General features: G+C 50.5%; 16 non-coding genes across 16 annotated transcripts; all 16 read right to left on the bottom strand.

Moving 5' to 3' along the window:
• Nucleotides 1–36: 36 nt before the first annotated feature.
• On the bottom strand, nucleotides 37–109 carry Trnaa-agc (transfer RNA alanine (anticodon AGC)). Its single transcript has one exon. It is a non-coding gene; the product is annotated as a tRNA-Ala (tRNA).
• Nucleotides 110–532: 423 nt separating this feature from the next.
• Trnaa-ugc (transfer RNA alanine (anticodon UGC)) lies at nucleotides 533–605 on the bottom strand. The gene has a single exon. It is a non-coding gene; the product is annotated as a tRNA-Ala (tRNA).
• A 1,002-nt stretch (nucleotides 606–1,607) lies between these two features.
• Nucleotides 1,608–1,680, bottom strand: Trnaa-agc (transfer RNA alanine (anticodon AGC)). The gene has a single exon. It is a non-coding gene; the product is annotated as a tRNA-Ala (tRNA).
• Nucleotides 1,681–2,103: 423 nt separating this feature from the next.
• Trnaa-ugc (transfer RNA alanine (anticodon UGC)) lies at nucleotides 2,104–2,176 on the bottom strand. Its single transcript has one exon. It is a non-coding gene; the product is annotated as a tRNA-Ala (tRNA).
• Nucleotides 2,177–3,189: 1,013 nt separating this feature from the next.
• On the bottom strand, nucleotides 3,190–3,262 carry Trnaa-agc (transfer RNA alanine (anticodon AGC)). The gene has a single exon. It is a non-coding gene; the product is annotated as a tRNA-Ala (tRNA).
• Nucleotides 3,263–3,685: 423 nt separating this feature from the next.
• Trnaa-ugc (transfer RNA alanine (anticodon UGC)) lies at nucleotides 3,686–3,758 on the bottom strand. Its single transcript has one exon. It is a non-coding gene; the product is annotated as a tRNA-Ala (tRNA).
• A 1,002-nt stretch (nucleotides 3,759–4,760) lies between these two features.
• On the bottom strand, nucleotides 4,761–4,833 carry Trnaa-agc (transfer RNA alanine (anticodon AGC)). The gene has a single exon. It is a non-coding gene; the product is annotated as a tRNA-Ala (tRNA).
• A 423-nt stretch (nucleotides 4,834–5,256) lies between these two features.
• Nucleotides 5,257–5,329, bottom strand: Trnaa-ugc (transfer RNA alanine (anticodon UGC)). The gene has a single exon. It is a non-coding gene; the product is annotated as a tRNA-Ala (tRNA).
• A 1,002-nt stretch (nucleotides 5,330–6,331) lies between these two features.
• Nucleotides 6,332–6,404, bottom strand: Trnaa-agc (transfer RNA alanine (anticodon AGC)). Its single transcript has one exon. It is a non-coding gene; the product is annotated as a tRNA-Ala (tRNA).
• Nucleotides 6,405–6,827: 423 nt separating this feature from the next.
• Trnaa-ugc (transfer RNA alanine (anticodon UGC)) lies at nucleotides 6,828–6,900 on the bottom strand. The gene has a single exon. It is a non-coding gene; the product is annotated as a tRNA-Ala (tRNA).
• Nucleotides 6,901–7,902: 1,002 nt separating this feature from the next.
• Nucleotides 7,903–7,975, bottom strand: Trnaa-agc (transfer RNA alanine (anticodon AGC)). Its single transcript has one exon. It is a non-coding gene; the product is annotated as a tRNA-Ala (tRNA).
• A 423-nt stretch (nucleotides 7,976–8,398) lies between these two features.
• Trnaa-ugc (transfer RNA alanine (anticodon UGC)) lies at nucleotides 8,399–8,471 on the bottom strand. Its single transcript has one exon. It is a non-coding gene; the product is annotated as a tRNA-Ala (tRNA).
• A 1,002-nt stretch (nucleotides 8,472–9,473) lies between these two features.
• Nucleotides 9,474–9,546, bottom strand: Trnaa-agc (transfer RNA alanine (anticodon AGC)). Its single transcript has one exon. It is a non-coding gene; the product is annotated as a tRNA-Ala (tRNA).
• Nucleotides 9,547–9,969: 423 nt separating this feature from the next.
• Trnaa-ugc (transfer RNA alanine (anticodon UGC)) lies at nucleotides 9,970–10,042 on the bottom strand. Its single transcript has one exon. It is a non-coding gene; the product is annotated as a tRNA-Ala (tRNA).
• A 1,002-nt stretch (nucleotides 10,043–11,044) lies between these two features.
• Trnaa-agc (transfer RNA alanine (anticodon AGC)) lies at nucleotides 11,045–11,117 on the bottom strand. Its single transcript has one exon. It is a non-coding gene; the product is annotated as a tRNA-Ala (tRNA).
• A 423-nt stretch (nucleotides 11,118–11,540) lies between these two features.
• On the bottom strand, nucleotides 11,541–11,613 carry Trnaa-ugc (transfer RNA alanine (anticodon UGC)). Its single transcript has one exon. It is a non-coding gene; the product is annotated as a tRNA-Ala (tRNA).
• Nucleotides 11,614–12,420: the final 807 nt, after the last annotated feature.

Genomic DNA, 12,420 nt, shown 5'->3' with positions numbered 1-12,420 from the left:
CATGGCAGTGTGCGCATGTTGGTGTGTTAAAAATTCTGGAGACGCTGGGTATCGATCCCAGTACCTCTCGCATGCTAAGCGAGCGCTCTACCATCTGAGCTACGCCCCCTGATGACGGATAGTGCTACATACAACCATATCAATATCACAGACCCTTGCACTCCCATTATTCCGCAGACAAACACTACTCTCAATGTGTCCGTGAGGGTGTCTTTCAGGTTTCCTGCATTCTGTATCGAATCGTAGTTGGCCAAAATTAAAGTGGCACGCACAACGTCGAAAATAGCGTTCGGCCACCGCTCTGAGTAAGACGAACGTCTTGTCCACACTCTAGACTGCATTGAGGTTAGGCCGTTATACCTAAGACAGATTTGCACTCGATGACACCTCGACAACAGCCGGTCCTCACATTCACGTCTTGCTCTCCTTACGTCAGTATACATTATATGAGTCTGTGACGCTGGCTTTGCAACATCTTGCGTGTCTTTAGGCTCGCCGCGACCAACACTTACCATGCACTGTCCACAAAACATGGAGGCGCCGGGGCTTGAACCCGGGACCTTTCACATGCAAAGCGAACGCTCTACCAACTGAGCTACGCCCCCAAGCGCAACAAAGCTGCGCTGTTTTCCATCCTTTGCTACTCTGATGTGCGCGGACATGATGGTTGGTTGGTTTATAGGGGCGAAGGGACCAGTGTACAAAGGCGCGATCACGTTCATATGCACAAGAGTTCCAAGTAGTTTCGATGCTCTGGTATTACGACTACAAATTCCGTCTGTATTTAACGTCTTAAATTGAAAGGACAGTCACAAATTGCTCCGTTTTCACTCCTTGACGACAATCACACAGCGCCTGAGGTAACAAGCACATCTGAAGCCCCATTGTGCACTCGACTGTTGATGCCAACTCACTGCCTCGCACTTTACTACTGTGTACCACTCTTGTCGTCCAACTGCAAAAGACTGGGCCACAACAAGTTTCCGCGTCTCCATTGCACTGCGCAAACTACGAAACGCTCCCCAAACATTGCCCTCACCCATGCAGACGACTTTTCCGACTTTACTCGACGCTCACGCTAGTGACAGCCTTATTTAGAGCTTGACGTCGCACCCAAGCGAGTGAGCACATTTCGCCTACGGCTTAGGCCGCCCAACTAGTGTGGCTGCTCGGTCTCTGCAGGCAGCGAGGGGCTGCAAACTTCCCGTGTTCGCGCCTATGTCACCTCCGCTTGCTTGTCAGAGACAGAGTGTCGCAAAACATACAACTCACTCCATGAATTGATTGCTACGGCATCTGTCATCAGCAGTCACAACTAGCAACACCAGTAGCAGCCGGCTGCACGTGAGGAATGGGAATGTGCAGTGGGATTTTTGTGAACTCGGCGCAAGGCAGATCTTTCCGACATAGGTTTGAGAATGTTAAGGGAAGACTTGTACTGGTTCTAAATTAAGTATAGGGCTGGGAGGAGGGTGCTTCCGGCGCGTAACAGCACGCTTGCCAATTGTGGCTGCTAATCGTTCGCTCGTATCTGCCTAGACACATTCGCTGGCTGTGAATTATTTCACTTGCATGGCAGTGTGCGCATGTTGGTGTGTTAAAAATTCTGGAGACGCTGGGTATCGATCCCAGTACCTCTCGCATGCTAAGCGAGCGCTCTACCATCTGAGCTACGCCCCCTGATGACGGATAGTGCTACATACAACCATATCAATATCACAGACCCTTGCACTCCCATTATTCCGCAGACAAACACTACTCTCAATGTGTCCGTGAGGGTGTCTTTCAGGTTTCCTGCATTCTGTATCGAATCGTAGTTGGCCAAAATTAAAGTGGCACGCACAACGTCGAAAATAGCGTTCGGCCACCGCTCTGAGTAAGACGAACGTCTTGTCCACACTCTAGACTGCATTGAGGTTAGGCCGTTATACCTAAGACAGATTTGCACACGATGACACCTCGACAACAGCCGGTCCTCACATTCACGTCTTGCTCTCCTTACGTCAGTATACATCATATGAGTCTGTGACGCTGGCTTTGCAACATCTTGCGTGTCTTTAGGCTCGCCGCGACCAACACTTACCATGCACTGTCCACAAAACATGGAGGCGCCGGGGCTTGAACCCGGGACCTTTCACATGCAAAGCGAACGCTCTACCAACTGAGCTACGCCCCCAAGCGCAACAAAGCTGCGCTGTTTTCCATCCTTTGCTACTCTGATGTGCGCGGACATGATGGTTGGTTGGTTTATAGGGGCGAAGGGACCAGTGTACAAAGGCGCGATCACGTTCATATGCACAAGAGTTCCAAGTAGTTTCGATGCTCTGGTATTACGACTACAAATTCCGTCTGTATTTAACGTCTTAAATTGAAAGGACAGTCACAAATTGCTCCGTTTTCACTCCTTGTCGACAATCACACAGCGCCTGAGGTAACAAGCACATCTGAAGCCCCATTGTGCACTCGACTGTTGATGCCAACTCACTGCCTCGCACTTTACTACTGTGTACCACTCTTGTCGTCCAACTGCAAAAGACTGGGCCACAACAAGTTTCCGCGTCTCCATTGCACTGCGCAAACTACGAAACGCTCCCCAAACATTGCACTCACCCATGCAGACGACTTTTCCGACTTTACACGACGCTCACGCAACGCTCACGCTAGTGACAGCCTTATTTAGAGCTTGACGTCGCACCCAAGCGAGTGAGCACATTTCGCCTACGGCTTAGGCCGCCCAACTAGTGTGGCTGCTCGGTCTCTGCAGGCAGCGAGGGGCTGCAAACTTCCCGTGTTCGCGCCTATGTCACCTCCGCTTGCTTGTCAGAGACAGAGTGTCGCAAAACATACAACTCACTCCATGAATTGATTGCTACGGCATCTGTCATCAGCAGTCACAACTAGCAACACCAGTAGCAGCCGGCTGCAAGTGAAGAATGGGAATGTGCAGTGGGATTTTTGTGAACTCGGCGCAAGGCAGATCTTTCCGACATAGGTTTGAGAATGTTAAGGGAAGACTTGTACTGGTTCTAAATTAAGTATAGGGCTGGGAGGAGGGTGCTTCCTGCGCGTAACAGCACGCTTGCCAATTGTGGCTGCTAATCGTTCGCTCGTATCTGCCTAGACACATTCGCTGGCTGTGAATTATTTCACTTGCATGGCAGTGTGCGCATGTTGGTGTGTTAAAAATTCTGGAGACGCTGGGTATCGATCCCAGTACCTCTCGCATGCTAAGCGAGCGCTCTACCATCTGAGCTACGCCCCCTGATGACGGATAGTGCTACATACAACCATATCAATATCACAGACCCTTGCACTCCCATTATTCCGCAGACAAACACTACTCTCAATGTGTCCGTGAGGGTGTCTTTCAGGTTTCCTGCATTCTGTATCGAATCGTAGTTGGCCAAAATTAAAGTGGCACGCACAACGTCGAAAATAGCGTTCGGCCACCGCTCTGAGTAAGACGAACGTCTTGTCCACACTCTAGACTGCATTGAGGTTAGGCCGTTATACCTAAGACAGATTTGCACTCGATGACACCTCGACAACAGCCGGTCCTCACATTCACGTCTTGCTCTCCTTACGTCAGTATACATCATATGAGTCTGTGACGCTGGCTTTGCAACATCTTGCGTGTCTTTAGGCTCGCCGCGACCAACACTTACCATGCACTGTCCACAAAACATGGAGGCGCCGGGGCTTGAACCCGGGACCTTTCACATGCAAAGCGAACGCTCTACCAACTGAGCTACGCCCCCAAGCGCAACAAAGCTGCGCTGTTTTCCATCCTTTGCTACTCTGATGTGCGCGGACATGATGGTTGGTTGGTTTATAGGGGCGAAGGGACCAGTGTACAAAGGCGCGATCACGTTCATATGCACAAGAGTTCCAAGTAGTTTCGATGCTCTGGTATTACGACTACAAATTCCGTCTGTATTTAACGTCTTAAATTGAAAGGACAGTCACAAATTGCTCCGTTTTCACTCCTTGTCGACAATCACACAGCGCCTGAGGTAACAAGCACATCTGAAGCCCCATTGTGCACTCGACTGTTGATGCCAACTCACTGCCTCGCACTTTACTACTGTGTACCACTCTTGTCGTCCAACTGCAAAAGACTGGGCCACAACAAGTTTCCGCGTCTCCATTGCACTGCGCAAACTACGAAACGCTCCCCAAACATTGCACTCACCCATGCAGACGACTTTTCCGACTTTACACGACGCTCACGCTAGTGACAGCCTTATTTAGAGCTTGACGTCGCACCCAAGCGAGTGAGCACATTTCGCCTACGGCTTAGGCCGCCCAACTAGTGTGGCTGCTCGGTCTCTGCAGGCAGCGAGGGGCTGCAAACTTCCCGTGTTCGCGCCTATGTCACCTCCGCTTGCTTGTCAGAGACAGAGTGTCGCAAAACATACAACTCACTCCATGAATTGATTGCTACGGCATCTGTCATCAGCAGTCACAACTAGCAACACCAGTAGCAGCCGGCTGCACGTGAGGAATGGGAATGTGCAGTGGGATTTTTGTGAACTCGGCGCAAGGCAGATCTTTCCGACATAGGTTTGAGAATGTTAAGGGAAGACTTGTACTGGTTCTAAATTAAGTATAGGGCTGGGAGGAGGGTGCTTCCTGCGCGTAACAGCACGCTTGCCAATTGTGGCTGCTAATCGTTCGCTCGTATCTGCCTAGACACATTCGCTGGCTGTGAATTATTTCACTTGCATGGCAGTGTGCGCATGTTGGTGTGTTAAAAATTCTGGAGACGCTGGGTATCGATCCCAGTACCTCTCGCATGCTAAGCGAGCGCTCTACCATCTGAGCTACGTCCCCTGATGACGGATAGTGCTACATACAACCATATCAATATCACAGACCCTTGCACTCCCATTATTCCGCAGACAAACACTACTCTCAATGTGTCCGTGAGGGTGTCTTTCAGGTTTCCTGCATTCTGTATCGAATCGTAGTTGGCCAAAATTAAAGTGGCACGCACAACGTCGAAAATAGCGTTCGGCCACCGCTCTGAGTAAGACGAACGTCTTGTCCACACTCTAGACTGCATTGAGGTTAGGCCGTTATACCTAAGACAGATTTGCACTCGATGACACCTCGACAACAGCCGGTCCTCACATTCACGTCTTGCTCTCCTTACGTCAGTATACATCATATGAGTCTGTGACGCTGGCTTTGCAACATCTTGCGTGTCTTTAGGCTCGCCGCGACCAACACTTACCATGCACTGTCCACAAAACATGGAGGCGCCGGGGCTTGAACCCGGGACCTTTCACATGCAAAGCGAACGCTCTACCAACTGAGCTACGCCCCCAAGCGCAACAAAGCTGCGCTGTTTTCCATCCTTTGGTACTCTGATGTGCGCGGACATGATGGTTGGTTGGTTTATAGGGGCGAAGGGACCAGTGTACAAAGGCGCGATCACGTTCATATGCACAAGAGTTCCAAGTAGTTTCGATGCTCTGGTATTACGACTACAAATTCCGTCTGTATTTAACGTCTTAAATTGAAAGGAAAGTCACAAATTGCTCCGTTTTCACTCCTTGTCGACAATCACACAGCGCCTGAGGTAACAAGCACATCTGAAGCCCCATTGTGCACTCGACTGTTGATGCCAACTCACTGCCTCGCACTTTACTACTGTGTACCACTCTTGTCGTCCAACTGCAAAAGACTGGGCCACAACAAGTCTCCGCGTCTCCATTGCACTGCGCAAACTACGAAACGCTCCCCAAACATTGCACTCACCCATGCAGACGACTTTTCCGACTTTACACGACGCTCACGCTAGTGACAGCCTTATTTAGAGCTTGACGTCGCACCCAAGCGAGTGAGCACATTTCGCCTACGGCTTAGGCCGCCCAACTAGTGTGGCTGCTCGGTCTCTGCAGGCAGCGAGGGGCTGCAAACTTCCCGTGTTCGCGCCTATGTCACCTCCGCTTGCTTGTCAGAGACAGAGTGTCGCAAAACATACAACTCACTCCATGAATTGATTGCTACGGCATCTGTCATCAGCAGTCACAACTAGCAACACCAGTAGCAGCCGGCTGCACGTGAAGAATGGGAATGTGCAGTGGGATTTTTGTGAACTCGGCGCAAGGCAGATCTTTCCGACATAGGTTTGAGAATGTTAAGGGAAGACTTGTACTGGTTCTAAATTAAGTATAGGGCTGGGAGGAGGGTGCTTCCTGCGCGTAACAGCACGCTTGCCAATTGTGGCTGCTAATCGTTCGCTCGTATCTGCCTAGACACATTCGCTGGCTGTGAATTATTTCACTTGCATGGCAGTGTGCGCATGTTGGTGTGTTAAAAATTCTGGAGACGCTGGGTATCGATCCCAGTACCTCTCGCATGCTAAGCGAGCGCTCTACCATCTGAGCTACGCCCCCTGATGACGGATAGTGCTACATACAACCATATCAATATCACAGACCCTTGCACTCCCATTATTCCGCAGACAAACACTACTCTCAATGTGTCCGTGAGGGTGTCTTTCAGGTTTCCTGCATTCTGTATCGAATCGTAGTTGGCCAAAATTAAAGTGGCACGCACAACGTCGAAAATAGCGTTCGGCCACCGCTCTGAGTAAGACGAACGTCTTGTCCACACTCTAGACTGCATTGAGGTTAGGCCGTTATACCTAAGACAGATTTGCACTCGATGACACCTCGACAACAGCCGGTCCTCACATTCACGTCTTGCTCTCCTTACGTCAGTATACATCATATGAGTCTGTGACGCTGGCTTTGCAACATCTTGCGTGTCTTTAGGCTCGCCGCGACCAACACTTACCATGCACTGTCCACAAAACATGGAGGCGCCGGGGCTTGAACCCGGGACCTTTCACATGCAAAGCGAACGCTCTACCAACTGAGCTACGCCCCCAAGCGCAACAAAGCTGCGCTGTTTTCCATCCTTTGCTACTCTGATGTGCGCGGACATGATGGTTGGTTGGTTTATAGGGGCGAAGGGACCAGTGTACAAAGGCGCGATCACGTTCATATGCACAAGAGTTCCAAGTAGTTTCGATGCTCTGGTATTACGACTACAAATTCCGTCTGTATTTAACGTCTTAAATTGAAAGGACAGTCACAAATTGCTCCGTTTTCACTCCTTGTCGACAATCACACAGCGCCTGAGGTAACAAGCACATCTGAAGCCCCATTGTGCACTCGACTGTTGATGCCAACTCACTGCCTCGCACTTTACTACTGTGTACCACTCTTGTCGTCCAACTGCAAAAGACTGGGCCACAACAAGTTTCCGCGTCTCCATTGCACTGCGCAAACTACGAAACGCTCCCCAAACATTGCACTCACCGATGCAGACGACTTTTCCGACTTTACACGACGCTCACGCTAGTGACAGCCTTATTTAGAGCTTGACGTCGCACCCAAGCGAGTGAGCACATTTCGCCTACGGCTTAGGCCGCCCAACTAGTGTGGCTGCTCGGTCTCTGCAGGCAGCGAGGGGCTGCAAACTTCCCGTGTTCGCGCCTATGTCACCTCCGCTTGCTTGTCAGAGACAGAGTGTCGCAAAACATACAACTCACTCCATGAATTGATTGCTACGGCATCTGTCATCAGCAGTCACAACTAGCAACACCAGTAGCAGCCGGCTGCACGTGAGGAATGGGAATGTGCAGTGGGATTTTTGTGAACTCGGCGCAAGGCAGATCTTTCCGACATAGGTTTGAGAATGTTAAGGGAAGACTTGTACTGGTTCTAAATTAAGTATAGGGCTGGGAGGAGGGTGCTTCCTGCGCGTAACAGCACGCTTGCCAATTGTGGCTGCTAATCGTTCGCTCGTATCTGCCTAGACACATTCGCTGGCTGTGAATTATTTCACTTGCATGGCAGTGTGCGCATGTTGGTGTGTTAAAAATTCTGGAGACGCTGGGTATCGATCCCAGTACCTCTCGCATGCTAAGCGAGCGCTCTACCATCTGAGCTACGCCCCCTGATGACGGATAGTGCTACATACAACCATATCAATATCACAGACCCTTGCACTCCCATTATTCCGCAGACAAACACTACTCTCAATGTGTCCGTGAGGGTGTCTTTCAGGTTTCCTGCATTCTGTATCGAATCGTAGTTGGCCAAAATTAAAGTGGCACGCACAACGTCGAAAATAGCGTTCGGCCACCGCTCTGAGTAAGACGAACGTCTTGTCCACACTCTAGACTGCATTGAGGTTAGGCCGTTATACCTAAGACAGATTTGCACTCGATGACACCTCGACAACAGCCGGTCCTCACATTCACGTCTTGCTCTCCTTACGTCAGTATACATTATATGAGTCTGTGACGCTGGCTTTGCAACATCTTGCGTGTCTTTAGGCTCGCCGCGACCAACACTTACCATGCACTGTCCACAAAACATGGAGGCGCCGGGGCTTGAACCCGGGACCTTTCACATGCAAAGCGAACGCTCTACCAACTGAGCTACGCCCCCAAGCGCAACAAAGCTGCGCTGTTTTCCATCCTTTGCTACTCTGATGTGCGCGGACATGATGGTTGGTTGGTTTATAGGGGCGAAGGGACCAGTGTACAAAGGCGCGATCACGTTCATATGCACAAGAGTTCCAAGTAGTTTCGATGCTCTGGTATTACGACTACAAATTCCGTCTGTATTTAACGTCTTAAATTGAAAGGACAGTCACAAATTGCTCCGTTTTCACTCCTTGACGACAATCACACAGCGCCTGAGGTAACAAGCACATCTGAAGCCCCATTGTGCACTCGACTGTTGATGCCAACTCACTGCCTCGCACTTTACTACTGTGTACCACTCTTGTCGTCCAACTGCAAAAGACTGGGCCACAACAAGTTTCCGCGTCTCCATTGCACTGCGCAAACTACGAAACGCTCCCCAAACATTGCCCTCACCCATGCAGACGACTTTTCCGACTTTACTCGACGCTCACGCTAGTGACAGCCTTATTTAGAGCTTGACGTCGCACCCAAGCGAGTGAGCACATTTCGCCTACGGCTTAGGCCGCCCAACTAGTGTGGCTGCTCGGTCTCTGCAGGCAGCGAGGGGCTGCAAACTTCCCGTGTTCGCGCCTATGTCACCTCCGCTTGCTTGTCAGAGACAGAGTGTCGCAAAACATACAACTCACTCCATGAATTGATTGCTACGGCATCTGTCATCAGCAGTCACAACTAGCAACACCAGTAGCAGCCGGCTGCACGTGAGGAATGGGAATGTGCAGTGGGATTTTTGTGAACTCGGCGCAAGGCAGATCTTTCCGACATAGGTTTGAGAATGTTAAGGGAAGACTTGTACTGGTTCTAAATTAAGTATAGGGCTGGGAGGAGGGTGCTTCCGGCGCGTAACAGCACGCTTGCCAATTGTGGCTGCTAATCGTTCGCTCGTATCTGCCTAGACACATTCGCTGGCTGTGAATTATTTCACTTGCATGGCAGTGTGCGCATGTTGGTGTGTTAAAAATTCTGGAGACGCTGGGTATCGATCCCAGTACCTCTCGCATGCTAAGCGAGCGCTCTACCATCTGAGCTACGCCCCCTGATGACGGATAGTGCTACATACAACCATATCAATATCACAGACCCTTGCACTCCCATTATTCCGCAGACAAACACTACTCTCAATGTGTCCGTGAGGGTGTCTTTCAGGTTTCCTGCATTCTGTATCGAATCGTAGTTGGCCAAAATTAAAGTGGCACGCACAACGTCGAAAATAGCGTTCGGCCACCGCTCTGAGTAAGACGAACGTCTTGTCCACACTCTAGACTGCATTGAGGTTAGGCCGTTATACCTAAGACAGATTTGCACTCGATGACACCTCGACAACAGCCGGTCCTCACATTCACGTCTTGCTCTCCTTACGTCAGTATACATCATATGAGTCTGTGACGCTGGCTTTGCAACATCTTGCGTGTCTTTAGGCTCGCCGCGACCAACACTTACCATGCACTGTCCACAAAACATGGAGGCGCCGGGGCTTGAACCCGGGACCTTTCACATGCAAAGCGAACGCTCTACCAACTGAGCTACGCCCCCAAGCGCAACAAAGCTGCGCTGTTTTCCATCCTTTGCTACTCTGATGTGCGCGGACATGATGGTTGGTTGGTTTATAGGGGCGAAGGGACCAGTGTACAAAGGCGCGATCACGTTCATATGCACAAGAGTTCCAAGTAGTTTCGATGCTCTGGTATTACGACTACAAATTCCGTCTGTATTTAACGTCTTAAATTGAAAGGACAGTCACAAATTGCTCCGTTTTCACTCCTTGACGACAATCACACAGCGCCTGAGGTAACAAGCACATCTGAAGCCCCATTGTGCACTCGACTGTTGATGCCAACTCACTGCCTCGCACTTTACTACTGTGTACCACTCTTGTCGTCCAACTGCAAAAGACTGGGCCACAACAAGTTTCCGCGTCTCCATTGCACTGCGCAAACTACGAAACGCTCCCCAAACATTGCCCTCACCCATGCAGACGACTTTTCCGACTTTACTCGACGCTCACGCTAGTGACAGCCTTATTTAGAGCTTGACGTCGCACCCAAGCGAGTGAGCACATTTCGCCTACGGCTTAGGCCGCCCAACTAGTGTGGCTGCTCGGTCTCTGCAGGCAGCGAGGGGCTGCAAACTTCCCGTGTTCGCGCCTATGTCACCTCCGCTTGCTTGTCAGAGACAGAGTGTCGCAAAACATACAACTCACTCCATGAATTGATTGCTACGGCATCTGTCATCAGCAGTCACAACTAGCAACACCAGTAGCAGCCGGCTGCACGTGAGGAATGGGAATGTGCAGTGGGATTTTTGTGAACTCGGCGCAAGGCAGATCTTTCCGACATAGGTTTGAGAATGTTAAGGGAAGACTTGTACTGGTTCTAAATTAAGTATAGGGCTGGGAGGAGGGTGCTTCCGGCGCGTAACAGCACGCTTGCCAATTGTGGCTGCTAATCGTTCGCTCGTATCTGCCTGGACACATTCGCTGGCTGTGAATTATTTCACTTGCATGGCAGTGTGCGCATGTTGGTGTGTTAAAAATTCTGGAGACGCTGGGTATCGATCCCAGTACCTCTCGCATGCTAAGCGAGCGCTCTACCATCTGAGCTACGCCCCCTGATGACGGATAGTGCTACATACAACCATATCAATATCACAGACCCTTGCACTCCCATTATTCCGCAGACAAACACTACTCTCAATGTGTCCGTGAGGGTGTCTTTCAGGTTTCCTGCATTCTGTATCGAATCGTAGTTGGCCAAAATTAAAGTGGCACGCACAACGTCGAAAATAGCGTTCGGCCACCGCTCTGAGTAAGACGAACGTCTTGTCCACACTCTAGACTGCATTGAGGTTAGGCCGTTATACCTAAGACAGATTTGCACTCGATGACACCTCGACAACAGCCGGTCCTCACATTCACGTCTTGCTCTCCTTACGTCAGTATACATCATATGAGTCTGTGACGCTGGCTTTGCAACATCTTGCGTGTCTTTAGGCTCGCCGCGACCAACACTTACCATGCACTGTCCACAAAACATGGAGGCGCCGGGGCTTGAACCCGGGACCTTTCACATGCAAAGCGAACGCTCTACCAACTGAGCTACGCCCCCAAGCGCAACAAAGCTGCGCTGTTTTCCATCCTTTGCTACTCTGATGTGCGCGGACATGATGGTTGGTTGGTTTATAGGGGCGAAGGGACCAGTGTACAAAGGCGCGATCACGTTCATATGCACAAGAGTTCCAAGTAGTTTCGATGCTCTGGTATTACGACTACAAATTCCGTCTGTATTTAACGTCTTAAATTGAAAGGACAGTCACAAATTGCTCCGTTTTCACTCCTTGTCGACAATCACACAGCGCCTGAGGTAACAAGCACATCTGAAGCCCCATTGTGCACTCGACTGTTGATGCCAACTCACTGCCTCGCACTTTACTACTGTGTACCACTCTTGTCGTCCAACTGCAAAAGACTGGGCCACAACAAGTTTCCGCGTCTCCATTGCACTGCGCAAACTACGAAACGCTCCCCAAACATTGCCCTCACCCATGCAGACGACTTTTCCGACTTTACTCGACGCTCACGCTAGTGACAGCCTTATTTAGAGCTTGACGTCGCACCCAAGCGAGAGAGCACATTTCGCCTACGGCTTAGGCCGCCCAACTAGTGTGGCTGCTCGGTCTCTGCAGGCAGCGAGGGGCTGCAAACTTCCCGTGTTCGCGCCTATGTCACCTCCGCTTGCTTGTCAGAGACAGAGTGTCGCAAAACATACAACTCACTCCATGAATTGATTGCTACGGCATCTGTCATCAGCAGTCACAACTAGCAACACCAGTAGCAGCCGGCTGCACGTGAGGAATGGGAATGTGCAGTGGGATTTTTGTGAACTCGGCGCAAGGCAGATCTTTCCGACATAGGT

The sequence above is a fragment of the Schistocerca cancellata genome, chromosome 10 (genome assembly GCF_023864275.1).
Source record: "Schistocerca cancellata isolate TAMUIC-IGC-003103 chromosome 10, iqSchCanc2.1, whole genome shotgun sequence".
Lineage (NCBI taxonomy): Eukaryota > Metazoa > Arthropoda > Insecta > Orthoptera > Acrididae > Schistocerca > Schistocerca cancellata.
Note: the sequence above shows the minus strand (reverse complement) of the source record. Positions and strands in the feature narration are given on the sequence as shown.